The sequence below is a fragment of the Manacus vitellinus genome, unplaced genomic scaffold (assembly GCF_001715985.3).
Source record: "Manacus vitellinus isolate BGI_N305 unplaced genomic scaffold, ASM171598v3 scaffold_11_pilon, whole genome shotgun sequence".
In the NCBI taxonomy this organism is placed as follows: domain Eukaryota; kingdom Metazoa; phylum Chordata; class Aves; order Passeriformes; family Pipridae; genus Manacus; species Manacus vitellinus.
This window is the reverse complement of record NW_021938895.1, coordinates 11639856-11667079: the sequence shown is the minus strand read 5'-3', so window position 1 is coordinate 11667079 and position 27224 is coordinate 11639856. Positions and strand designations below refer to the sequence as shown.

At 44.1% G+C, this 27224-nt stretch overlaps 1 protein-coding gene across 2 annotated transcripts in view; it reads left to right on the top strand.

Annotated features, from left to right (window-relative positions):
• Window positions 1-9689: 9689 nt before the first annotated feature.
• Window positions 9690-27224, top strand: part of HPCAL1 (hippocalcin like 1) — an 80140-nt gene continuing 62605 nt past the window's right edge. The window contains exon 1 of one of the 2 annotated variants that reach the window (XM_008932699.3): window positions 9690-9762. The gene's annotated coding sequence lies outside the window, so the exon portion shown is untranslated. Of the gene's footprint in view, window positions 9763-25102; window positions 25148-27224 lie in introns of those variants that run through there. The other variant, XM_029965829.1, reaches the window with a different exon arrangement.

The window sequence follows — 27224 nt, the reverse complement described above, 5'->3', positions numbered from 1 at the left end:
CCAGATTTCAGTAAGAAGCAAATAATGAAACAGATGATCTGTTTTTAGACATGAACTTGTGACAAGTGTATTCTACAATATCTGAGAATCTAAGCCAATATAAATGAAATAGACTATTTAAGAATGACATTACTTATTTCTAAAGCTAGAAAAAGAAAGAGCATAAAACTCATAAAAGTCACCATACAAACATCTTAAACAAGGGGGTTTTTGTCAAAATAATAAGACAGTTTTACAGCTATTTCATCTCAGCAGGAATTCAGTGGGGTTTTTGTTTCAGCATATTTATCTAGTTCACCTTAGACATAAGTTAATTGAATGCTGAAAACTGTTTCAAAATAGGAAAAGTCAAGTGTGATTTTTCTGCACTATCATAGAAGAAGAAGTGGGATGTGAGGAGACCAGTTCTAATGTTTTAAATGTCTTGAAGGACCTTGTGGTCACTAGTGGCCAGTTCAATTCATTTGCCATAGAAAATGTGTGTTAATAAATAAGAAACTTTTTCAATAGCAACCATATTTTGTTAAGAATTTAAAAACTATACAACCAAAGTAATTGTTTCTGGTTTTTTAAAGTTGCTATTGTGCTTTGTACCTGTAGTTTTAGACAAACAAATCTTGACACCAATTAACTAGTGAAAAAAGTCACACACAAATAACAAATCTTTAACATTTATTTTAAAATAGGAAATTATAAACTACAACAAAAATTTATGAGCCAGATGTACAGATACCGTTTATCCCCCCATCCTCATATAGTACTTCATGTCTCTCAATCTTTTAAGTTTTAAAATGTTGCATCCTTGTGGACGCCAGGAAATAAGAATGATTTTTTTTTAGTTAAAGTAAAGTATACAAGGTATGAATAAAATTGATTTGCTTTTATCTGCAGTTGGCAGAACTTGCTGAAACTGGTGAAAATTACAAGTGGTCAGAGTCAACTTTCTGGCGAGAGCTGCTACTCTATATGTCCTTCAGCATCCTCTGATCACCTCAGCGAACAATGGCACAAAAATGACCTTGTAATCTTGTTTCCAAGTCTGTAAGCAAGATACCACTAGAGCTAAAGAGCCACACATGATATTGAGGTATGGTAATAGGTTAAAATAAAGGCGAATGTCTGGATGACCTGAGTAACGTATTCTGGCTTAATCTTAATGCAATTTAGTGGTATTTCAGCTTGGCATTCATAACAGAGGCCTCCTGATTTGGAACAAACCAGGTATTCCCTCTTGGTAATACCTCTGACACTCTGAACTTGGGTGAGTTTTTATTTTCAGAGACCTTGGTAGTGACACATGAGTGGCCATAGAATGCTGCAGCTTCCTCTGGGTGAGATCTGGCACTAAGAGCTTCCTTAATTTCCATAGGCTGCTCCTGGATTCTTTCAGCACTGACCTGAATCCCAATCAGCACAAATCCATGTAGCCCCATTGACTGAAAAGGAGGCCCATTGACAGAAACCATGGACTGAGCCAGGTATATGCAAACGCATGTGTATTACATCTAATATAAAAGAAATATGGTAATTGTTTGGTAATGACTGCCCTTCTTCATCTACCCACCCTGAGGTATGAATTAGCTCTCTTGCTTCTTCTCTGATGAGCTAAACAGGGTGGCCTTCTCAGAGGAGGTTTCAATTAACATGCAAATATCAGATTGTATGGAGAATAGCTGATACCTCTGTCTCGACCTTCGTGAACTTAATTCATAAAGCATTGTAAGCAAAATAAATTGCTTCTTTTCTGAGGCTGTAATTGCCAAGTACATTATACTTGGTATTCAGGAAGAAATTATCACTGTGCTATCAGATAAAAATCTGGAACTAATAGAAACACACAATTTCTTGTCAGGGAAATACAAAACAAGGTCATGTAATTTCTGCACATAATCGTGATAATGTAAGGCCTAATTCTGCAAGACCATGAAATTCACGCACTGAACAGGAGTCCTGTTCACACCAGTAATTCAGGGGTGGGTTCCTATTAAAATAACAATTGTGAATAACATTCCTAACTAGATTTGTTAGGATAACAAGGCACTATGGCACAGAAAGGCACTTATCTTTGGATAAGACATATTAGATTTGATCATAGGACGCACATATAGATAACGACATTTAAAAGTTTTGGGGAGTCAGCTGACTTGTTTTTATCACATGTAGCTTTTGAAAGCAAATTGTAACAGCCCGCCTGATTGGGGAGATAGTATCTCAGTTTTGAGGCAGTATCTCTAATTTGAGCCAGAAATGGAGCATGGATACTCTCACTCCAAATTAGTATTCTAGTATGATCAGGCAGATTTCTTTTGACTGTGGTATTTTTGTGGATGGACCAGATTAAGGAGATGCAGCTTCTCTTAAAAAGCAGATTAAAAATGTATAAAGAGGAAAAAAAACACTTTTTAGCAAAGAAAATATGAATAGAACTATAATGGGAAGGGAGGTCATTAAATGCTGAAATCTCATGTACTAAACTTGCCTAAGCAAAATACCTGTAATGGGGTTATCAGCTTCAAAATAAGGCTCATATTGGTAAGTTTGCCCCCTGAGCTAATGTAGGGCTCCTGGCACAGCTCAGGCAGCTAGAACATTGACAAAGCTGATTCTTTAAAACTCAAAATGAGGAAGAGAAAAAAAAATATCTCTTAATTTAGAGCAGGAACAAGTAATGGCATGGGGTAAAATAAGAGGAAAAGACTAGACTTCTGCCTAAGTTCTACCAGCCTGGGGTGACTTGGAACAGTTCAGAAAGGACCATACCCTTCCCTGGGAAACAACCCCCACCAGAGACTAGGAGGGGATAATTGCAGATGCATGAGGGCATGTAAATGTAGGTGAGGATGGATGGAATCCCAGCTGCAGTGGGGGGACTGCTGGAAACACCTCCCATGCCCAGCTCCCCCAGCCCTGCCAGCTGGTGGCAGGAAGGGGATGACTGCCAGCACAGGGGCTGGGCTGGCCAGGTTGCACTTGGTCCTTGGTGATGACAAGGTGAAGTGCTTCACAAGGGTGGATAAAGCCCTCAGGTGTCCCTGTCCACACCAAAGAAGACAATCTGCCACAGCAGCTGGGAGCCAGTAACTAAGGCAACTTGGTGCCCAGTACTGAACTCACCTGTCTTGGTGCAAAAACATGCTCTGTCTTTCCATGTACAATGCCTTGATGTGCCATAGTTGCACTCATTTTGAAAGAAGACAGTAACTCCTCTTTTACTATGCTTTTATTGCCACTCGATACAGTTCATGGAAGTGTGCGTGGTTTTGCCTTGGATTAGGCAAGGGAGTAAGCAAGCTCTGACAAAACTGTTGCGCATTGAGAGTAAGACTATCCCTCAGAGACAGATTTTCATTGCCACTAGATAAATCTGGTTAGGCTTCCTCATGCCTGCATTTATGAGTATGTTTGAATGAAGAAAAGATCTGCTCCTTTTTCAGGATTCACTTGCTGCCTGGGAACTGGGTGCCTCTCCCTGCCCTTCACCCACAGCGGGAGCAGCCACAGCCTTTGCCAGCTGAAACTGCAGCTTCCCACACAACAAGACCCCAAGTCAGGGCATCTGGATGCTACTGTAGGGTCAACAGCAGCTTATGAGTGGAGGTGCATTACATGAAATTTGGGAAAAAGAGATGCTCACATGATTATGAGACATTTACCATTTCACTCCTGAATTTCAGAAACTGATACCTTCTGCATACACAAACCACTCTGTAATTAGGATTATTGACTGAACTGACAATGCACTCATAGTATTGGAGTGACATTGCAGCAATCTTCATCCCTTTCAATAACAGCTCCAGAAATAAAGAATTTCTTATGCTGGTATCTGCATTATTTGTAAGATGTTCTGCCTATTCATCACAATAATTCTACTTCTTCTCTCCTTCTGTGTGTATATGCAACATATTACCAAGACTCCACCATTTTCTTTCTTTATTGTTCAAGATTAAATTTCTCAGAATTGTATTTTCTCTTCAAGTAAGACTGACCATGCAGTCTGATATTGCTTCCTTTCTGACAGTATTAGATTTCTCAACAGATGAAATATGGACACTATTAGATGGCATTGACTTTTTTAAAGCTGTAAGTACTGACTGATAAAATCAGTAACACAGATCATTTTAAGTGACCTTTCATCCTAATAATTCTTTGGCTTTGTCTGATACGGAAATTAATTTTACATAATGCGAGAAGATATATTTTTGGAGTCTTGAAAGGGCATATCTTCTTCTGAGTTACTGAGACTAGCAGTTGTATTTTCTTTTTGAAGTTTGTGTCATTCTTTGTGGTAAATGACTGAAGATGTTTTTTGGCTCACTGTGTTAAAATTTTGTGCAGTGGAAGGTCTGTCTAATCTGCCATATAGTTATTACAGTCACGCTGTGCGAGTTTTATAACTCTATGAGGGTCTGCAAGAGGCAATCTGTAGCTGAGCCTGCTTGGCTGTTTGAAGACGGGTGTTTGCAGGGGTTTATTCTCAGAGAGTAACACCCTGACTTGCCACAGTGAGGTTGGTAAAGATGAAGTCTTGGAGGTGGAGTGGCAAAGGGGTCTCTGCAGTGCTGGAGTCCTCTCCTAAGGCTGTGACAGTATCTGGAGAAAGTGCACGTGGCTCAAGATGTGGGGGGTAGGATAAAGTTGCCTTGCCTAGGGGCTGTGTTGTGCAGAAAGGTTCAGAGCTAGCTTAGGCACATGCATTTAGGGATGCAACTTGTGATCTGCAAGGAGAAAGGTTTGCATGAAAAGCTGAAACAAAGTCTAATAGATCCCTAACCCAGAGGCATTGTTTTTTTTCTCATTTTACCATAGATGGGTGGGTAGATTCCCAAATACAGAAAAACTAGTGTCCCAGGCCCCTCTGAAAAGGAGCTGCAGGTACTCACTAAGTGGAAGACAGAGCTCCCATTCTTGTCCATAGACCAGTACCTCTGTTCAAACAGAAAGAGGACTGGTGTGGAAGGGCAGCCTGTGGCATTGGGGTTGGGATGGGAACGGAGCCAGAGACTGCAGCTACTGCTGCTACTGAAGTGAGACTAATGGCACCTGCTTCTGTGAACTGTGGAGATTGAAAGAAAGAGCTGGGTAAAAGAGCAGTAATACTGTTGATTCATATTGTTGTAACACTCAGAGGGCAAATTTTGGGTATCTGCTGCGTTGAGTGCTGGGTAAACATGTAATTGCCATCAACAAATGAGAACAAAATTTGGCTTCGATTTGAGGTGAGAACCCTCTTCTAATTGAGGGTAAACTAAAGACATGACAGGCCCAAATTACTTAGAAATGTCATGTTTTGAAGCATGGTGCAAGATAACACAGAGAACTACTTTTTTGGGGTAACTGAGCATAGGATTTTGGAGCTATAATACATAACCATGAAAGGTCTTCCATCAGCTTCTAATTCAATCTTGTATTTTCTGTCTTTCAGAAGCTTAAACTGGGTGTTTAGGGGGGGCTCAAAATGACTGCTGGCAACAAAACTTGACTTTTTTCTGGCACTTAATGAGATAAACCTTGTTTTGTTTCTAATTTTTTATGCTACTAAATATGAAGATTATTACTGGTAACTTGGATTTTGTTACCTTTTCTCTGTGTTTCCAGACTCTTGGAGGAGCAGAACATTTAAAGTTGCACAGCATCGTAGACAGAATTACTAAACAATTTCCAATCTCAAGTCCTGTTCTCAGTTGATTCTGCCTTGTCAAGCAAGATTGGATACAAGTGGATTACATATTATACTGCGTTTCCCAGGGCTGGTGTCTTTGCAAGCTTCAGCAAATCTGATCTGGCAAATTTGGAAAAAGTCTGACACAAAGCAGTTCAACTTCCTTATGTCAGGATTCTTGGAGCTCTTTAACCTGAACTGCAGTGCCTCAGTTTGGAGCAGGAAATGAAGCTCAGTTAGAGGGTTTGATTTGCCACTGGGTCAGTTTTCAGTTTTCCCTCTCACCTAAATCTAGCCAAGACATAAACCTCTGAAAAAAAAACCCCACACTATTTCACATACTCTTTAGACTTATGGTGCTGAGGGTAAGTTCTTGGATGATTTCATCTCCAGACCTAAGGCTCCAGCCCAGCATAGTCTCAGGAGCTCTTGCTTTGTAATTGGGCATTGGAGCCAAGGATGAAGAAATGCTACAGTTGCAGTTTAAGCATATGGATGCATAAGGCAAAGCTGTGAAAAACAGGTGAAGATGCTGCAGACTAGTGAGTGAGGAACAGATGTAAAGATAGACAGGGTTATCTGGATAGTAGGAATAGGAAAAGGGTAAAAAGCAGAGTAAAAGCTGAGATATGCAGCAAGAGAAGATGGTGGGGAGGAAGGTGGGTCTGTAATGAACAGAACATATGATCTTCTAAGATCAAATTCAGGATGGATGACTTTCTTTAGCATCTTTCCCAGCAAATGGGCTAGAAATAATGTCAAGTAAAATGTAAGTCTTCCTATCCTTCCTAAGGGTTTGCTCTCTGCTCCACTAGCTGAGTTTGAAGGGATTAATAGATCGAAGCAGCCTAGTTGGGGTAAGGACTGTTTTGGGGTGGAGCATAGAGGCAACTGAGGTCCCCCATACACACAAGAGACAACGGGGCAGTGCATCACAGGGAAGCAGAAAAGTGCTTTTCCATTTCAGTGGAAAGCCTCCTCAATCACTGTGTGGGACAAGCCACCCCTGAGGAACACTGCTGCAACATTAAGCAGACAAGTCTCTACTGATAATGTTTGAACAATACTCTCAAAATGCTGGCAGACATGTTTCAGAACACTTTAATATCTTATATAATATCAGCCAAGGATTGAATTGCTTTGCCAAGCTTCATCAAGAAAGCTGGGACAGACTGGCAGAGCACATCATACCGCAGGATGCATGACACTTCAAGGGACAGAAGTACAAGAGACAGGAGATACTGAGCTTAATACGTTTTGTATTAACATCAACAGCAGAAAATAGAGCTCTATGTGTTTCTATGCCAAACCTGGAGTGATTCATTCACCTTTGTATGGTGAACCCTTGCATTTATTGACATCTGGGTTAAGGGTCTGCTAATCTCCTCAAGGAAAGGACTGCGAAGGGTTGACAGCATTTGAGCAGGGTCGAGGTAGAGATGCAATGAAAGGACCAAGCAGGTAACAAACTTAGCAGGTAGCCAAGGGCACTGATCACAGCAAAGTGGCAATCCTGCAGCTGGAGCACAGATTGAGTGTGATACCTTGGCTGGGAGCAGAAAAAGGGAAAGGCTGTTGAAAAGTGAGGGATGCAGCCAAGTCATGAAGGAAGGAGGCTCTCTCTCTGTGAGTGTGTGTGTGTGTGTGTGTGTGTATGTTGCCTTGAGCTTCCATTCAGTGCCAGGGAGATGTGAGCAGCAGTATTTCAGTTGTGAATGACTGATGCAGGCTTGGTTTGAACAAGAAGCCTTGAATTTCAACAAAATATTTGTTGGAGGTAATGTTTGCAAGAAGAATACATTACCAACATGAGATCAGTGCTCTTGGATCCAACTGAGGAGGCTGTTGTGAAAGATGATTTGTCTTGCAGGGAGATCAGGTGCACCCTCGTTGGGGGACAGGGGCCAGGAGACCACTCAGCAGTCTCAATAGGCCCCCTGAGCAGGGGGCTGCTGGCTCCCAGAGATCTCTTGAGTGCAGTCATGACATTAGTACAGGGAAGGGACCTTTCTCTGTGCTTCCTATTACATCCCAAGTCTGAACACCTTGATGGGATCCAATATGAACCATCCCATGGTCACTGAATGCTTGTTTGTAGAGCTGCTAGAAAAAAATTAATGAATTTGCAAGAGCAAACTCAATTAATTGAATTTACTCATTTGGAAATTTTTCCTGAAGCTTTGTTTGAGATCTGCATCCCTTTAGCATATGTATATCCTGTAAGTGCCAGGAAAAATTCAATATGCAGGTCATGAACCAGACCTTTGGGTGGCCTCTCAGGGAAATGCAGGAATATTTCAAACAAGACCAAAAAGTGCTGCTCTAGGGCAATGGTTTTCTGGCAGAGATGGCCTAAGATGCCCTTTTTGATCACAACATCAACAAAAAGAAATGTGTTAGGGTCTTACTTTTAGAACTGGGTAGGTTTCAAAACTCTCAAATACTGGATTTAGCAGAAACATGTAATATAACAATCTAATGTTAACAATATATAATTGTAAATTTCATATTGAGTGCTGCTTCACCTGCACTTGGACTGATACTAAAATGAGGCACATGTCTTTGGCCCTGTTCCCTGCAGCCTCAATCCCCAGGCTGGGACCAAGCTAAGGGTTTCCTTCCTGCGGAGTAAATGAAAGAGCTGGCTTGTACCCGGGTCCTAACATGAACTTGGGCAATGTCTTGGTCCCCCGACATCCAGCAGAGCCTAACAGATATTGTGTGTAGCACAGCAGGCTTTTTCTTGTCTTGCAAAGGTCTACACAAGAGAAATTAGCTTTGAAACATACTTTCAGTGCTTAACATAGCCAGGGAACTTAGAATTCATGCCTAAGTAACACTTTCCTGAAGACATAGTTTCCATGGGACAGACTTTTCTGCAAGTATTAATGATCTACCTTGGAAATATGATTCTATAACTCAGCTCAGGTTCTTCATATAAGTGAAAGAACATAAATTATGAGCTTCAGAGTCTGAGTTAGGGTGGATAGGTAACACTTGAGAGGGTTTGCAAACTGTTTCTGTTGGTGGCTGCATCATATTTCTATAAATGCTGGTTTCAGTGCTAATAGCATCAGCATAGGCCTATTGAAGCAGCATTGTGTCTCCGGAAGGAAAAAAAAAAAGAAGAAAAAAAACCACCTCAGCTTGGAGTTGAAATTTACTTTTCTCTCTTAGGCTCATGGTTTTTGTATTACCCATTTAATTCTGTGGTCATTTTTCAGGAGCTCCTGCAGGGGATTTTGCCTCCTCCTCTTCCCTGGGAAGAAGGTTATACAGGGATTTTCCAGCTGTGTTCAAGCACTGAGCAAATATGAACTTTAAAAATTAAAAATCTTGTCTTTTTAAAAGGTAAGAGCCCAACATCTCTGCACAGAGTTGCAGGAAATGATGGATGAAGTTTGAAAGCTTGTTATGAACATGAGTGGTGTTGCTGCCTGATCTATTTGTTTTGTACTTAATTGTGGCTTAGCTTTAAATGAAGCTTAATGCCAGAGCTGTCAATCTAGCTCAGAAATGGTACAAAATCTGGGAATCTGTCTGCAAAGCTCATGTTGCTCAAGGCAACCTGCATTCACAGTCAAAGATAAAGGTAGCCCATCTTGCTTTTCCTACAACACACAGTCAGCCATTTGGGTGATGTATATGCTGCTTTCTACTGTAAGTGTTGATGATACTTTCCATGTAGAAAATGCCATTAGTGTGACAGATATTCACTGCCAACACGTTGAAATGGAAAGCCAGCTACAATTCAAATAGAAATATCCTGGGAGATTCTCAGCTATGTTGAATTAAGGAGGGACGAATAGATCAAATGTTTTTCCTAAACCCTGTTAACTCCATGAGAACAGAACACAGCTGTGAGTCCCTTAGAGGCAATACACATTCTTTGCCAAGTAAGAAGGCAATTATTCTTCATAAATCTGTCTTTTTAAATCCAAGCAGATCGATTGTCTCGTCTATCCTTTCCCTGTGCAAGCACCCGGAAAGGCTCTTTTAGCACCACCTACAACTAAGTACCCCTCTTATCAGGAAAGCCACACTATGGAAGGGATGGAAGCCCTGTTAGCCTTGCATATCCCTTTATAATGGTGGATGTAAAGGTACGTTCAGATTTTTAATATTTTAACCAAGAAGTTTCTGTGCTGATTTTAAACATTGTCTTGGCTTTAGATATCTGAAATAGAACACTCCTGAAAATTTATTTTCTAGCTAATAAGTGGAGAATTGTTGCAAGAATACAGGATAGTTTCCTTATGTATACTGTCATGGTTGCATCAGCATAGAGCTTCCAGAGCTGTGCTAAAATTGGCTTGGTTACAAGACAGTCATCTCCCAATAGCCCTATTTTGCCAAATCACCCTGGCTCTGAAAGTCAAAACGGCTTCTGTCCTTCCTGGTGACCTGTAATCACAGCTAGACATCCAGCAGATACAGAGAAGACAAATACTGTTTGGTGCAGTTGTGAGCAAAGACTATGCAAAAATATGTGTGAGACTTGGGAAGAGCAGCTACCTTCAGGTCTTTAAGATATTCATTGTGATCTGAGTAACACATTAGTCTTGATGATTTTCACTTTTTTTTTTTCTCCAGATAGAGAGAATGCTTCACAGTATTTGTAAAGTGTATTTTGAGATTGTGCTGATTATAGCCATTACTGCTATCGTGTGTCTTCTCTGGCTGACATTTAGTGGATTTACTAAGGCCCTAAAAACCTAACAAATGCCATGAGAAAGGGAGAAGAGTTAGCATAAATTGTTGTTTCCGATGTTGCTGTGGCACAGCAATGAAAGAAAGGGTGTTCATTTTTCTTTTTTTTTTAATTTTATTTTAAAGACCATGTTGGTGTATTTACCTATTCTGTTATAATGAAACAAAGCAAGCAAATGAGGTGTTTGTCCTTATCAACCAGTCTCCAGACAGAGTCCAGCAGGAGAAATGATCCAAGGAGAGATGAGAGATGAGATGTGGTGCGGAACAGACTCAGTAGCAAGTCCTGGGTCAGCTGGTTGGTGGCACTAGGCATGACTGGAGCAGCGTGGACACACTTCTTCATCACTGACAAAAATAGGTGAAAAGTGTGTTCTAGGTATGAAGAAGAATGGGAAATTCTGCTGTCACTTATGAAATTTCTGGTTTACCTCTGTGGGCATCATGGGACAGCCCTCTGGGATCTTAGTCCCACTTCTGATCACAGTATGGTCAACTTCAAAATTAGATGAGATTGTCTGTGGCCTCATTCCACTGAGTTTTGAAACTCTAGGATGGAGAAACCAACGCTTCCTTGGGCAACTTTTCCTCTGCTTGACTGTCTACCCTCACAATGGAAATGTCTTCCATAATTCCCTTGCTGCATCTCTGAACACTGTCCCTTGTTCTTTTCTGGTGTCTATTGGTGAAGAGTCAGGCTTTGTCCTCTCTGTAACTCACCATTCTATTAGTCAGGGGGCAGCATTACTGATTCCCTCAAAAACAGCAAATGAAGAAACCAGAACTGAGCCAACACTTTCATAGTAGCCTCTGGGTGCCTGAAAGGCCACGTGAATTTCAATTTGTGAATAATTTCTGCTACAAAAGCAGAAGGAATTGAGAAAAGCCAACAGCTTGGCATTAGATTGACAAGGGATGATGGGAGAGAAAAGAGTTAAACAACCTGGAAGCTGGACTGAAACACTGCTGTTATTTTGACCCATCTGTAATTTGTTGCTGATGTTTTAGCTCCACAAAAACAGAGGGGAAAGCTATGAGCAGTACTTTCTCAGCTCCAGAGGAGACCAGAGCACAGCTTGCTGGAGACTTCACAGGTGCTTTGCTCCAAAATTGGTGAGGTGTCACTGGGCTTAGACAAGAGGGCTTCCACTTTCTCCCATCATCTCCTCTGCAGTGTTAGCCAGTAGAGCTACATTTTTAAACACTGAAAATGTGGGAAACTGCAGCTGTGAATCCTCTGATAAATCACAGAAAACCAGGGCTAGAAAGATTCACAACGGCTCATTTAATTTTTTCTCCAGCCTCAAGGCAGGTTTTACCACTTTATCATCTCTAACCTGTCTGATCTGTTTTGACAGAAATTTCAATCCCCCTAACTGCTACCCTTACCTGCAGGACTTTTTTCTCCCATTCATACTCTGACTTTCACTTGCTTTAATTTAAGCTCATTGCTCCTGTTTACTGTGGACATCCCCATCCATTTATGACAACATTTTACATAGATGGAGGATTATGTTTCTCTTCAGGCTGTACATATTTAGGCTAAACCCCAATTCAGTCAGCCTCTGCTCTCAGGATGTTTTCCACCCCTGCTTGGCAGCTAGGCTCCCTGCAAGCTCCGCTCCTTGAGCCACAGCACATTACTCTGGCTAGTGTGGAAGGGTAATTTCCCATTGTATGGACCCTGTTCCTCCTATATCCAGACTAAAAACATCTATCTTCTCCACAACAACACGACATTGTAGATTCATGTTCACTCTGCAATCCACAACCACCCTCTCAGCTCTTTTTTTGGCAGAGCTGCTGCAGCTGAACCCAGTCTGTTTGCACAGCTGATTGTTCCTGCCTACCTCACACGTGTCTCTACTGAACCACATCCTTTTCCCAGGCCTTTTCCCCAGCTTGTCATCATTGCTTTGAATTATCATCCTGCCCTGGTCCAGCCTGCAGCTCCCACTCCCACTTGCTTTGCCTTGTCTGTAAGCTAATATGCATACACTCTATTTCTCCATCACCTGCACTCTCACCAGATGCTCTTCTCTTCAATTTACCCTAATATTTCTGGACACAAGAGAAATATGTGATCCTTTACTTGCCACCCACTTAAGAGCTCTTGTTCCCCTTGCAGCAAGAACCCTCCCAGCAGGCTGGATGCATTTTCAACTGATACAGTAATGATTGCTTCCTCTCTCCAATTGCTTCCTTTCATGTCAAACAGCTCCTGCACTCGCAAATGAAGGAGAGGATATCTGCTTATAACACATACTTCCTTTCACACACATTTTAAGTCCAGGGAATGGCAATTGCATATAGGAGAGCCTTTTGCTTTGAAGGATGCCAATGCTCTTAATAAATGAAGTCTGTAGAAAATCATAGCTCACTCTTATAAAAAGAGCACTTGTTTGATAGCACGCTATGGTTGTACCCAGTAACTTCATATTGGTAACGAATGATTCCATAACAGGGAGCTTGTGCAAACATAAGCTGATACAAGACAGGTCCCTCTGCCATTTCACATGTGCTTTTGGGCAGCAGAAATGTCTGGAAGTGCCTGGTCCCATGCCACTGAGAGTCACACTGAAACGGGATATTGGACATTAAAACAGCTCCTCTGAAGTAGTGATAATTTCCCTATTGGTCTGTGAGTAACCTGCCACTTGTGACTTGCATAAAACTGAATTCTCAGGTGATCTGTTATTGTTACTAAAAAAAGGTAATGAACTTCTGCCTCTCCATGGGTATGTTCTTTCACCAGAAAGACACAAATAGAGGCAGAGTTTGTGTGTGGGAGTCCTGTGCTGAGCGTTGTGGAGCCCACTGAGATGCCAAGGGCACTAGGGTTGCCTGATGTTTTCCATAAACCAGTCACACAACACTGGCTCCTCTAATACTCAATTAAAACATGCCCAGAATACAGCCTGACTACATGTGTTAATAGGTAAACTATAAAAATCTCACACCTCCCTATCTGAGAGTGGCAAGTTAAATGGGCAGTCCCAAGGATTCAACATCTTACTGGACACAGTAATGACTGGCTTAAAACTTGGAAAAATGGAATAAAACTTCTCTGTTTGCTTGCTGGTGACTCAGGGCTCAGGGTAAATGTTTTCAAACCTGCTATGAAAAATATGGACTAGAAATATAACTGATTAGGAAAATGAAGGTCTCTCTCTGCAACCAACACATGAATTCCAGCATCTGGAGCTTTGAAAAAAGCCTGCATGTGATAAGGTCTGCAAACAAACTGGAATTTTATCGAACCAGTGGTAACACAGTAGACATGGCAGTGGAGGCAGGGTGAGAGGAAAGCACGTTAAACTAGCATTATAACAAAACATTTCAGAAAATATCACTCTCTATTTACACCTGGGGCATGAATGCTAACCTGAAACAATTTTACTTCTTTCCTTTATGCTTTTTCTACTAAGAGGTGCTATTTTAGATTTCTACTCACTTCATCAAATTATCTGCACGGGCTGCTTTCTCTCCCTGGGCTGAATCCACCCTGAGAGGAGCTCTTTAGAAGACTATGCAGTTCTGTGGAGTCTGAATTTGATCCACTATGCTCAATTGTCCTACTAATGCATCTGTCTTGGGTCCAAGTGTTCTCCTGATTTGACCTATAATTATCCTAAAACTAGATTTTTCTAAATTTCATTCCCTTGTAGCTTTTTATAGTTCTGTGAATTAATTATTCAGAGCTGTGGAAGTTCTCAGCAGTGCTTTTCCACAGCTTTTATGGACACGGATGCATTTCGCTCATGTAGGGCAGAGCGTGCACTAGAACTCCAGACGGGGACAAGGGAAAGACTTTGTCTAAATGTTAAACACGCTGAGTTCAGCGTGTCCTCCTCTGACACCATCTTGAATCTTTTGAGACATAGAGAATTTCTGAGACTAATAGTGTCTCTATTCCCTCCATGGCATTCATAGGCTTTAAAGTCTCCCTTTACAGGTTGATGCCACCTGCAACATTGCAGAGCAGCTGGGGCTGCTGTGAGCACAGGGACCAGTGTGGCTGCAGAGCTGAGCACTGCCAAAAACACCCCCACGTTTTGGCTGGAGTGGGGGTGAAGCACAGAAAGTGTGCAGTGGGGAGACTGAAAAGGACAGACTTCTAGCCTGGAATCAGAAGCTGAGGAGAAGTCAGCAATCTCATTTTGTTGCTGAGAGCAAGTGGATGTGCATTTGGGAATGGCCGGGCTCTGTGGGACACGTGAGAGGGGTGTCTCTCTGGGATGTAGGCTGGGGAAGATGTGTTCAAATAAAGCTGTAAGGCTTTGTTTGAATTTCACTTAAGTTGGAAGTTAGGAGGCATATGTGGAGGGCATGGAGGCACCAAAACACAGACCTGTGAGGCTGCTGCTGGCACAGCTCCTCTGGCTTCCTCAGCTGGAGCCTGAGCAGTCTCCAGAGCAGGTGTGTGGGGAGAAGCACTCACATTGGGGTGTCACTCCTGCCCTCACTATGCTCAGCCCATCTGCCCAGGGAGTCACAGCCCCTTCTTTCTCTGAACCCTTTCCCGTGGAGGCTGCCATTCACATACTGGGGATTTTCCTTCACCACAAAGGAGGAAAAGGTCTGTGCTGCAGCCACCAGGCTCTGAGCAGGACCCCCGCTCCCCTGCGTTTGGCTCTGCAGAGGCAATACAGCAGCAGAAAATGAGATTGAGCCTCTTCTGCCTCCCACATCCTCCTTTGGGTAAGTGCAGAGTGTGTACTTTAATTAGTGATGATACATGAGGGAGACAGGAGATGAAGCAACATTCAAATTAAGTATCTGCAGAGCTGGTGAGAAGGTAAATATGAGCTCCCAGACTTCAGGGTTTTTTTTCAGTCCCTTCTTCTGCAGCAACAGTTTGAGATTTAATTTAAAAAGCAAAGAAATCATTGTTGCAGGTGTTTTGGTTTTTTTTTTTTTTTTTTTTTTTTTTTTTCACAAAACCCACCTTTGAGGTCCACTTTCACAGGCCTCTGAGCTTTATGACACTGCAAAGACCAGGGTGGGTTAGTTGGGCTCCCATTACAGCTGGGGCCCAGGTCCTTCCCAAGCATGGTATTTCGACAGGCAAAGGGCTATTGCTTCCTAGCTGAAAACCCACGGAGAGAGTGGTGGACTGATGCCTGCATGACCCTCCTGCAGTGGATCACCCACAATAGAAACTACAACAGGTTTGGAATCTTTCCTCAAGAGCAGAGGCTTCAGTGACCTGCTAGCCAGCCTCTCTCCCATCATGTTGCACTGTTGGGGGACTGTGGGGGCACCTCTGCCCCCACCCCTGCATACATTTCTGCTCCCATGATCTGGAATCAAAGCTCGTAGCTGTGTACTTTGCACCACTGCCCATCCTGGGACATCTGAACAACTCATACTTCACAATGAGCATCCTCCTTCCTGCTGGCCTGGACAGGGTCTTCAGACCGAAAGTGGGTGGGATGCTGCACACAAATATTACATGTGTCAGAAGGATAAATGAAGGTTTATTGAAGAATAAATTAACCTTATATTTAAAATTTGCTGTTTCTTAAGTGCTTAACTTCCTCTATGCCCTATATGACAGATTTTTGGTTTGCTTTTGTAAATAATACTGTATTTAATTATTGGACAAAGCATGCTTCATAGCAAAATATGTTTTTTAAAGCATTTTGAACTGATAAATAACATGTATTCACACCCCCTTTGCTATGATTCCACTTTAATAATGATTTTGGTGTTTCAGTATGAGTCAGGCAACAACAGAGGAATTGCTGAAAAATTTTTGCTAAAAACCTCTCTGAAAAACCAGTTATGAGTCAGAGGAAACACAGCTGAATTTTACTGGTTCAGCTCTGGCTTGGGCGAGTCTGTAATTTTAGAAACCAAATTCCACATCTGGAATTGTCTACAGTTTGGCTATTAATAGGATGTCTGTGTTTTTATTTCAATGCCACCACCAGGAGATAGGACCTGCCTTGGGGAAGGCATGGCTGCCAGTGGCCACTGCTGCCTGGTAGATAGAGCCCCACTACAGGAGATTCCCTGCAGAGATGACTCAAAAGAAACAGCCTTTTTTCCAGTGGAAAAATGCATTGCTGATATGAAAGAAAAACATAATGCAGAGGAGCCAGGAGATAAAGACATTGGAAGATCCCAAATGCTCCAGAGTCCCTACTTTTGCTTTCTATGCCTGCTACTGTAACTTGTTTACCTACCTTTTTGTTACCAAAAATTAAATTCTATGTGCCAATAAAGGGTGGTTGCTCCTGACAGAAACCCAAAGCAAAGCAGCAGTTGTGTCACTTTGGGGAGTTCATGTGTGCAAGGGCAGAAACATGCTCTTCGCATGGTTGAAGCCAACCTGTACATTAATTATTAAGTGCTGAAAACTCTAATATAAAAGGTGACCCAATCCAGTGTTTTTTAGGAATTCATCTGGTTTAGGGAATCATCGTGTGCCCTTTATTATTTCTCAGTCTCTGTCACTGTGAAGGGATGTCTCTAAAGTCTCTGTCAGGTACAATAAATGTTGTTCAGATACCCTCAGCTTGAAGTAAATAACTCAGTTTCTCTTACTCGCCTGGATATCATTTTGTATAGAACAGGATACTTGGTATCATGATAATACGAAGAATCTGGTGGTATTTGCATGGCAATCTGAGCTCAGAGGAGCTGCTGTGGCTTCACTAAGCTGTGCCTTTGGATGCTGTCAGGCAGAAGAGCTGGGCGCAGCCACACCGGCGGGTGCTTCCAGCACCAGGTACCTCGCCAGAACACCCACGGGATGCTGATGAGAACACAGTGTCACATGTTGTCCAGGATCCTGCTAGTGGGCTCTTTTATTGGACTACTGTCTGTTTGGAGGGAAAAATCCTCTGTTTGAAGCAAAATGCCTCATGGTTTGTGTTGTGATTAAAGGTGATCCAACATCCATGAAAACTGTGAGTCTTTTTAGTTGCAGAGTTGCTGCCCCTCTCTCCGTTGATTTTATAAAAAAATGCATGTTTTGATAGTGCTGTAGGAAAGATAGCACAGGACGCTTAGCAAAGCTAGAAAGTAGCCTGCCCACAGAATAAGTTGTGCCATTTCAGCTGATGGGAAATACACATGGATTTTCCAGGCCAGTGAGTGAAATGTAGTTGTCTGAATGCTTGGAATTAAGTGTGGTTTTCACTACTTGAAATCAAAGCTTGAGGCAGGAGAATTGGGACATTCCTGCAACAGCATGGATGATCTGGTGATTATTTAAATGTGTAATCAATATCCCCATTTACTTATTAGTGTGCATCTGTCAAATGCTCAACAATGTGATTACCCTATTTAAGTATTTTCTTCAGGCATAACCCAACATTTTCAAAATTACTAATTTTTTTCTCATTTAAAGTGTTTTTAATTAATACTTTCAGTGTCCTCCCCCGAGATTTGCTTTCTCTTAATTACTAACAGGAGCAATACAAGAGTGCTCCACCACCAGTGCCAAAATAAAACTGACTTTCTCCAAATTGCACTGAATGATCCGCATGGCTGTGCCTTCAGGTACTGAGAGGGAGACCTTGATCCCGCAAGAAATGCTGATTTATGAGGCCCTCTGTTTTCACAGAAGCACAGAATGGTTTGGATTTGAAGGGACCTTTAAAAGTCACGTAGTCAAACCCCCTGCAATGAGCAGGGACATCTTCAACTAGATCAGGTTGCTCAGAGCCCCATTCAACCTGATCTTGAAAGTTTCCAGGGATGGGGCATCCACCACCTCTCTGAGAAACCTGTTCCAGTGTCTCACCACCCTCACTATAAAACATTTCTTCCTTATATCTAGTCTGGATATGCCCTCTTTTACTTTAAAATCATTACCCCGTGTCCTATCACAACAGGCTCTGCTAAAAAGTCTGTCCCCATCTTTCTATAAGTTCACTTTAAGTATGGAAATGAATTTCAGTATTAAGTATTTCAGGGTGGATTTATGCAGATGGGAGCAGCATGAAGACATGGATGTCCCAGCAGGAAGGTTTGAGCCCTGGATGAGAAGTGCAAACATGATGCAAGGACCATTAACCCCAGTGTGCTGGGGCAGTGGCATCCTGATGCCCCTGTGTGGAATGCCCTGGCTTTTGCAGGGCTCTGGAAGGCATCCCAGAGCATGCAGGCTAGAGGAGCACTACATTAGCATCTTGTTGGCTCCAACATCCCAGAAAGCATTGTCAAGTTTCTTTCTTTTCCTCTTTTGTTTAGCCATATGAAAAAAAGCAGTCTCAGCAAAACTGAAAGTTGCTGTGGAGAAATACCAGGTTTAGTGTATTATTTTTCATTACCCTGATTGAACAAAAATACTTTGTTTTGTTTTGCCTTTTAAAGCTTTTGTAATACCAAGCTCAAACATTGATTTTCATTTAGACACACCAGTATGTTTTCATACTTAATTTCTGACTTTTCCATTCTCCTGTCGTGGTTCAGAATAGCGACAAGTAACAGCATTGATATTTTCTGCTCCATAGAAACACTTGAGTTTTCTCACTCTATTCCAGCTCTTGAATAAATTTGCCATGTTGGACCACAAAACCAGAGTTCACTCTGTTAGATCTCATAGACATGACAGTTTTTCAATGGCTACTTTACTCTGTAGGACCTCATCCATTTCAAGAGCTCCCCGTTATTTTCTGCTCAGACAAATTAAACATGTCATTTTCTGTTTTGAAATTGCTGAGGCTGCCAGCATGAGGAAATAGCCTGAGTGGGAATGCCAAGCCCAGGTGGGAATGCCACAGGATCACTGGCAGACACTCAAGGCCCTGCTGCTCTACCCTGAAGGTGGGTATCCCTGTGTGGAGACCCTGTGGGAGAACAGGATTGTTGGTAAATGCAAATGGAAATAAGCATGTGCAGGCTATGGAGTGTAGGAAATTCCATTTTTTTTTTTTGTTACTAGATACAGCTAAAATGTCCCTGGCACCAAACTTTGTTTGATAATAAATCCCAGCAAACACTGTGGCAAATCTCAGAGTGAAAAACTGCAGTAAAGCACCATAGAGAGAAATGAGGCTTTTAAATTTTCCCTATTTGGCAAGATTTTTCCCTTTTTGTGTAGGAAACTTTCATATAAAAATCTTATCTAAACCATCTAACTTTAGCATCTGATACAGCAACTGCAGCCTGGGAGGTCCTTTTTAAATTTCCATGTAATAAACTGGTACTCAACAGTAAATGAAATGAAAATGTGCCAGTTTAATTCATAAATTCTTCACCTCTGTCAAACCTAATTTTTTTAATATTTCCACCCTCAGTCTTTCTATTACAGGAGAGAAAAACCACGCAGCCAATTTTCCTTTATGTTACTCTAATTGTTGCTCTCTTTGACTTTGAAAAGAACACCAAGTGTTCTCATATATGTAAATATGCCTGATGGCTTTGACTGTTCATATGCTAAGGCCCCCTAGGCACTGGGGTGTCCCTGGGGCAACCTTAATAAAAATGTAGGTAGAAAGTGCATTTTTTATTTGTCCAGCTGTGCAGGCTCACATCTGCTATTCTCAGGCTTGCTGCCAATCATCACAGCTCTTACCATTTATTTTTCCTCTCAGGGGAAGAAAGCACCCAAGACAATCTCCTGGTAAGAGAAAGAAGAGCAATCATGCAAAGATGGATTATTGACACAATTTTTGTTACTTTTTTTTTAATCTATCTGATGTTACTGGCACAGTAGCAGGCATAGCAAGTAGGTCGGAGATGAAAAAGCATGCAAAAAATTACATTATTATTGTGTTGTAGCTAAATTCTCTGAGCACTCATTTGCCCTTGCTCCACATTATATTATTCAAATTAGACAAAGATACTTCGGAGGTAACTAGCAGATTTCCCCCCTCTCATTTCTCCCCATCCTACAAGGTCATTTAAAACAGGCCAGGGAAGTACACTAGAAAATACTGCAGGGAACAATCCTGCTTTGGCAGGAAAATGCATTGTAAAAACTTACCTGCTCTTTTCCACTTCCAGTCTCTGTGATCCAGATGACTGGCAAAGCTACTTGGTACATTTGTTTTGGTACTACATTACATACTAGGTCTGTCTGTTCAGGCCATGCTGCTTGCCCACACTGCAGAGCACAAGAGCCATGTGTGTAGCTGGCATTTCCCAAGTTATGTCTGCCTGTTAAGTGCAACTTGGAAATGCAAAGGAGCACAAAGAGGGGTTAAACTGATGCAGGCAAAGATTCAAGGCCCAGCAACTGGTAGCAAAAAATAGGAGGCTTTATAGATGAGCATCTAGAGGCTTATTACTGGAATACAAAATTTATCAAAGAAAATAGAAACAATTTTCCCTCTTATTTCCCCAAGCACCTGCCAACCAGTTTTATCACAGGTAAATAACACTGGCTCATTTCTCCATTACTGTTCTCATTCGAATTGCTCTAAAGTGGTTCCTGACACTTGAAGGATTTCCAAAAGCAAGATTAAAAGAGGATTTAAAAAGTATAATTACATTGTCTTTCAAAAAATTGCTTTCTTCTGTCAAATGTACATTGTGAGGAAGCTCAATGGTGGAGGGAGTGACAGGGGTGTTCTTCCAACTCCTCCTTCAAGGTTGTTCTGCAAATGGCCCAGCCAGGCCAGAGCTCTTTTCCAGGTTAAACTGCTGACCAGCAGCTTCCCCTGGGGAAGTGTGTGCCTTCCACCTCCAGGATGACAGTGTGACCAGGATGACCATGTCCCCAGCTCAAAGCCAGAAGACATGCTTTTGCTGTCACTGGTTGCAGTGGAGGCAAGTCCTGGCTCTTCTGGGAGAGGCAGATCGGTACCTGTCTGACCCACACAGTCTTTCTGCCAGACTCCCAGTCTGAACACATCTGGAGCAATTGGCTGCCATCAAGGACACCACCAGCATTTCCATCTCAACAATCATGACAGACATCAGAAGACCAACAGGGAAAAATTGGGCTGAATCCTTAATCCTTGCCAGCAGTATCTTCCTTTGCTTTTTGGTGCTGGGCTGCCCAGGTCAAGTTGATAAGCTTCTCAAAAAAGGTAAATATTGCTTTAATCTCTTCCTCAAGTTAATCATGGCAAACCACAGGAAGGTAGATAATAATTCAAGATTAGCAATAGCCTTATGAAGTTTACCTTATTATGGAAGAAATTTTAAAACTAGCAGCATGCCACATACCTCAAACACTTTAGTTTCTGTCTAATCCCTTGATGATTAAACCTCAGACAGCCAAAGGAATTTCACACATTATCTTCAAATTCAGCATAGTTGGAATGATGCAGATGAATCTAATTTAATCCATCTTTGTTTCTCACTCCTGACTGTGGAAACACAATGAAAGGCACAAAGAAAAATCAAACAAAAGGTGAGATGCCAGAGCAGCTACGGATTTAAGTTTGTGAAAGTCCACACTAGGTCATCATGGGATTATTACAGATGGACTTAACAAACACGTCATCAAAAGAAGAACTTCAAAAAAGCCAGACACACCCAGAGGGACCAGTTTTGCAAATGCCTTCATAGAATCATAGAATCATTTAGGTTGGAAAAGACCTCTAAGATCATTGAATCAAACAATTAACCTAACAGTGCCAAGTCCACCACTAATTCATGTCCCTAAGTGCCACATTTACATGTCTTTTAATACCTCCAGGGACAGTGACTCCACCACTTCCCACGGCAGCCTGTTCCAATGCTTGACAAAGCTTTTTGTGAAGAAATTTTTCCTAATATCCAATCTAAACCTTCCCTAGCACAACTCGAAGCCATTTCCTCTTGCCCACTTGTTACCTGCGCGAAGAGACTGAGCCCCACCTAGCTACAACGTCCTTTCAGGTAGTTGTAGAAAGCAAAAAGGTCCCCTGCAAGCCTCCTTTTCTCCAGGCTAAACAACATCACCTCCTTCAACTGCTCCTCATAAGCCATATTTTCCAGATTGTTTCCCAGTTCCATTGCCCTTCTGGGAGGGGAGCAGCAGTCCTTACAAACTCATTGCAGGAATGAATCTGCAGCTTCTGTTCATCTCAGATTTTTTGTGAGCAGTTGACAACTTTCTAAAGCCGTTCTTCCTCATTTCCCAAGGGATTTCTGTAACTCAAGAATTGTTTGTTATCAAGCATTAGGACTCTAAATCATCTGAAATCTTGGTGGCATTTCTCTGGTTGGCTACCTGGATTGCACCATCCTGTATGTAGTTGCAGCTGGAAGGGTGCAATTCTCGACAAAAGAAGTTGGGTATAAATGATAGCAACACTTCATTTGGTTCTTGTTGTGTGTTCCCAATAATTCTGAATCCAGAATTATTTTCAGTATTTATTCAATTTTTTATGGGACAATACACAGAATACTAGAGGGATCAAAGAATGCAGCAGCCATGGGCACTTCTCAGGGAAGTACCCACTGACATAAAATGTCCCTGACTCTCCCAAAATAGGCAGCTCCTGACGGACATGTTTGAGTGCTATGCTGAGCAGGGTGCAGAGCAGCACAAAGACACCCGCCAGAGGATCACCCCAAGCCAAGCAGGGCACTCGCAGCTGCCAATCCCCATCAAACCAGGGCATCCTGGAGAGGAGCCACTGCAGCCTCAGAGATGGCTGCAGGTCTCATCTCACAGCCTGCCCATCACAGGACGTGGGGCAGCGCCATGCAGAGGAAAACCTGCAGCTGTTAGGGCTATGGAGTGACAACCGTGTCAAAAATGAAAGTGGGGTTGAGTGCCATAAACTGTTTTCTCTCATCAGACATCAGCCCTGAGGGTTGTAAATCTTGGAGGAGGCCTCAAATAGGTACTTGCTCTGTTGCCACATATTCCTGGGCAGAGTGGTGTATACCACTGCCCTCCCTGGCAGAGCAGCAGGAGAGGTGTGGCAGGAGCCACAGCCCCATCCTTGCATCCAGCCATGCTTACGTTTGCAAAATGCTTGCACAGGGAAGGGTTCGCCCGGAAATCAAGAGGATTACTCACATGTAATCATGTCGTGCGAGGAAAACTCAACTTCAAGCAGGTGAAGTTGGCAGCAATGGTGGTTGCATAGAGTTTCCCATTATATATTTCTGGTCAAGTTGCTTCTAGTTTTAACTGTTCAGGTTCTTTATTTTCCAAGGTTGTTCTTTGCCTTGGGCTAATGCTTCTATTATTTTCTTTTTAAGGTGGCAAAACTGTTCACCTATTTTTGAAAGGTCTTGGAGAAAGTGGCTATTGTTGAGAAACATTTTAATCTCTGTATCCAGTTTCAATGTATTCAAGCTTTGGAGTACATGTATTCAAGGTTTGGGTGTTTTTTTTTCTTTTTTTATTTAGTTTTGGTTTGTTTTTTTGTTTGTTGTTTTGGGTTTGTTTGCTTTGGGGGGGGTTTGTGTGGGTTTTTTTTCCCTGTCCATATGAAAATCTGTTCGAGTTAGTTTAGAGATAAGCTTTGAAAAACTGCTGCTTTGGTGGTGGTGGACTTTTTCCGTTTGTTCACCCCTACCACCACACTCCCTTGCTTCCCGAGTTTTGTCGCTAAAATCTTTTAGTATCTTTTTCCTGGTGTGTCCTTGATTTCAGCTCTATTCAGTTCTTATCTCACGACAGCACTGAATGTGCTATAAGGGGAGGCAGAGTGAAAGCTACCGATAAGGCACAGTGGCAACTACATTGAATTCTCCATATATTTTTCACTTCAAAATGTTCTGGGCAGAAGCTGGGGGATGGGGAGGAATACCCTAAGAGGAAGATTCACTTCTTTATGCTGCAGGCCAAATTTCTGAGCAATGCTTACAATTACCTCCCTCAGGAAGCAGATTAACATCAATCCCTAAATACCCTCCATTTTGTGGTGGGGTATGCGGAGAGGCTCTGCAAGTTCACGTCTTGGACAGAACGGTGAGCGAACGGTGAGAACCTGTCTCCAGCCAGTGGGACGGCACCCGTCCACAAACTCAGCCGACGGCACCTGTACCGCGACTTTCGGCGGAGGATGGGGGCACTGTGGGTGGCAGGGGTCTTGTCCCACCGCCCTGCTGAGAGGGAAGCGCGGGGTGGAGGTGCCGGGAGGCGGCTGCGCTCGCTTCCAGCGGCGGTCCAAGCTCGATTCCCCGCTGCCGCCGTCCCCCTTCCACCCGCGCACCCGGACCTGGGCACCCCCAGCCGCGCCGGCGGCTGCGCGCAGAGCCGGGCGAACTGGATGCGCGGAAGGGTGTTCTGCCCCGCGGTTCTGTCTTTGTTTTGGGTAAAAAAAAAACAAAAAGAAAAAACCACCGGCAAGATCAAAAATCGGAACTTTTCTTGCCCTTTGCCATGCCCACCGTGCCGGCGGGGGCGGGCGCAGCCCCCGCGGGCGCGCAGGCCCCGCGGAGCCGCCTCTGCGCGCTGCCCCCGCCAGCCGGCACTTCCTGCCCGCGGCCGGTCGGCGGCGGCGGCCCGAGAAGAAGAAAGGCCGGCAGGGCGATACCCAAGTGTCAGGGCGCGGTGGGAGCGGCTGGCCTGGGCGGCAGGCCCCTGCGCGGGGCTCGGCGCTTGCGAACGCCGCGGGGCGGCGCGGAAGCGGGGCGGGGAAACGCCCGCCCCCCGCCGCGCCCGCTGCCCCGCCGGGGAAGTTGCGTCCGTCCCATCGACTTTCCCCGGTCCCTCGGCGACAGGCTCCTTCCTCCCCCTCCCTCCCCTCCAATGCTGGCCTCCCGCTCATTTTCCTCTTTTGCCCTACCCCGCTCGCCGCCGCTCCGCAGGCGCGCGCTCCGCCGGCCGCCGCCGCGGAGTTGTAGCTCCCAGGAAGCCGCCGCGCCCGTCGCTGCAGCCGCCGCCGCCGGCCGCTCCCAGCCGTCGCGACCCGCTCCCACAGCCGGGTTAAGGAGCGGGGGCTGCCCCGGCGCCCGCCCGCGGAAGCCGGCGCGGAAACTTCGGCAGGGCTGCGGGAGATCCGCGGCACCCCCTCCTGCCGCGGGGACTGTCGGAGAGCGGAGCTGGAGGGAGGGGGGACCTTCCTCGCTTTTTGGGGGGTATTTTTGAGGAGCGAGGGTTGGAAATGTCCCGTCTGGATTGCGGGCGCGGGGCGCTTCGCGCATCTCTTGCAGCCCCGCGGGGTGCGGAGCGGGGCGGGTGCTCCCTTCGCCGCCAGGGGATGCGGAGCGGATCCGAGTGCCCTTTTCGCGTCCGGGAGATGTGGAGCAGATCCCCTCGCTCTGCCGCCGCGGGGCTGTGGTGTCAGCGCCCGCCTCGCCCCGAGCAGAGGGGACTGCCGGCGTTCCCCCTGCCCTCAGAAAACCCGAAACATATGTGTGTGTCTGTGTGTCTTCCTGTATATGTTTGTGCATGTATGGATATCTCTGCATATGTATGTGCATATACACATGCAGCCCGCGTGTGTGTTCGGGTGTGTGTGAACCTCCCTTATGGCGAGGGGCGTTTCGCAGCTCTGCTTTATGGTGGTTAATGGTTTACCCGGAGAAGTTCCCGCCGCATGAATGTTGCAGGGACCTTTGAGTCAACTCCTACAGACCCAGACTTCCTATTGCCACCTTCCTAAACTGCCTCTAAAAAATGCTGACGTTTGCCTCTGGTCAGTTGGATTTTTCGGCTGTCTGCCTCCCCGGGAGATATATGAGGCTGTGCTGGAGGCAGGATGGCTGCCGCCAAGGTCACCCCTGTTCCCTGAACCCGGGGCAAGGGGGGACACCCTGCTCCTGGGAGGTTGTGGCAGCAAAGGCATCTGCCAGCCGGGGTTTGCATCAGGCTGCTGGGGGACCTGCTGGAGCACAGGGCTCCAGCATGCAGTAGCTGCTGGAGTACAGGGAATTGCAAGAAATAGGGAATAAAACAAGGCAAGTGTGTTTACACGTAAGTTTCCATGCAAATAAGTTTCTGCTTAGTTTGAAAAAAGGTCATGTAGTGCATCATCGGGAATGAAAGGTTTGCTGAGAAAAACAGCTCGGTGTTCAGTAGGTTTGTGTCTCCTGTTCACAGATGGGTGATTTATACCTTTGTGACAAAATCCTGAGCTTTTTCACGGGAATACTTGTAGGCAGGCACTGGAGCTGAGTGTTGTCCTGTAATTCCATTTACAAGTGAAAGTCTGCTTGGAAGATCAGATTTTCTCTGTGGGAGGAAGAAAGGAGGAAACAATTGCTCCCTCCCCAAAATATTCCACGTTTTTCCCAATGGGAGCCATTTGTCATGGCTTCAGATTCAAAAGCTCTTCTTGCCTGAGATGAAATTTGAGCAAAGACTGGGGGACTATTGCAGCAGCCGCCGATATCACTGGCATGATATGCTGTCCTGCATGGGGTCCACCAGCATCACTGAGTACTGGCTAGAGAGCAGAGCCAGGGGGAGCCTGTGCAGGGCACTGCCTGTTCCAGGGCCGAATATCTACCTCAGTAGATAAGGTCTGCTAATTCCTCAGCTCTTTTCAGGTGCTTGGATTGGGAACCCTTTGATTCAGGCAACAGGATCTTGCAACTATGTGTGTTTGATTTCATCTAGTTTGGTGGGGCTCAGATAAGAACTCACATTATCTCCTCACATGTCCCTTAGTTTAGGTGTGGAGATGCCAGACAGCCAGCAGGACAAGCATCACCTCATCCTGACACCTATTTTCTGCTTTTCTTTGTTTCTTGCCTTATATTTAGGGTTTCTCTGTGTAGAGTTGGAAGTATAGGAAACTGGGAGGGAAAAAAGCGTGTGCCGCTACAGAGTGGCTGTCTCAACGCTGGCAGCAGCTCTGCTGAGGAGTCAGCTCTGCTAGCAGAAAAAGTGCTTTTGTTGGCATAGCTTAGTCCGTTCAGGGAATTGCAACGGTGAGAAGAGTTCTGCCAGCTGCTGGAGTGGGGTTTGCTCTTGCTGCTGGCTGCTTGCACCGGCAGGAACTTGTGCAGACAAACCTCTTGAGTTCTCAGATGAGTCTGTCACTGTGTTGGTGCAGGC